The sequence below is a fragment of the Mandrillus leucophaeus genome, unplaced genomic scaffold (genome assembly GCF_000951045.1).
Source record: "Mandrillus leucophaeus isolate KB7577 unplaced genomic scaffold, Mleu.le_1.0 Scaffold276, whole genome shotgun sequence".
In the NCBI taxonomy this organism is placed as follows: Eukaryota; Metazoa; Chordata; class Mammalia; order Primates; family Cercopithecidae; genus Mandrillus; species Mandrillus leucophaeus.
This window is the reverse complement of record NW_012102876.1, coordinates 3925173-3925772: the sequence shown is the minus strand read 5'-3', so window position 1 is coordinate 3925772 and position 600 is coordinate 3925173. Positions and strand designations below refer to the sequence as shown.

Here is a 600-nt window from a genome sequence, read left to right as displayed (position 1 = left end):
TTCTTATTTGAATTAGCCACATTATTTTTCTTCTTCTTTTTTACAGGCCCAATTGATGTACCAAAGTTAGTCCATTTCTTCAGTAAACATTAAGCCATGTTTTCTTAGTTATCTCTGCCTCTGTCTCATATCTAAGTTCAGCAGTGTTTTTGAAGGGTAGAAAAGGACAATTCCTGCTATTCTATAATAACTGCCTAACTATTCAGACAAGTTCTACTGATGATCTAAAAATGATTTCCACCTATTCCTTTTTAGGGAGGAAGAACAAAGCAAGCCCAGTAATAAATGATACACAATAGGTCTTCCCCTCAGGCAAATGCACTTTTAGAAGTTGAGTTTACTATAGAAAACTTAATAGAACTTGGCAGGGCATGGTGGCTCACACCTGTAATCCCAGCACTTTGGGAGGCCGAGGCAGGCAGATCACCTGAAGTCAGGAGTTCCAGACCAGCCTGACCAACATGGAGCAACCCTGTTTCTAATAAAAATACAAAATTAGCTGGGCATGGTGGCACATGTCTGTAATCCCAGCTACTCAGGAGGCTGAAGCAGGAGAACTGCTTGAACCCGGGAGGTGGAGGTTGCAGTGAGCCAAGATTG

The 600-nt window shown here is 41.7% G+C and overlaps 1 protein-coding gene across 2 annotated transcripts in view; it reads left to right on the top strand.

The window, feature by feature from the left end:
• Window positions 1-600, top strand: part of CCDC83 (coiled-coil domain containing 83) — an 86890-nt gene that overhangs the window by 66155 nt on the left and 20135 nt on the right. The gene's annotated exons all lie outside the window — the stretch shown is intronic.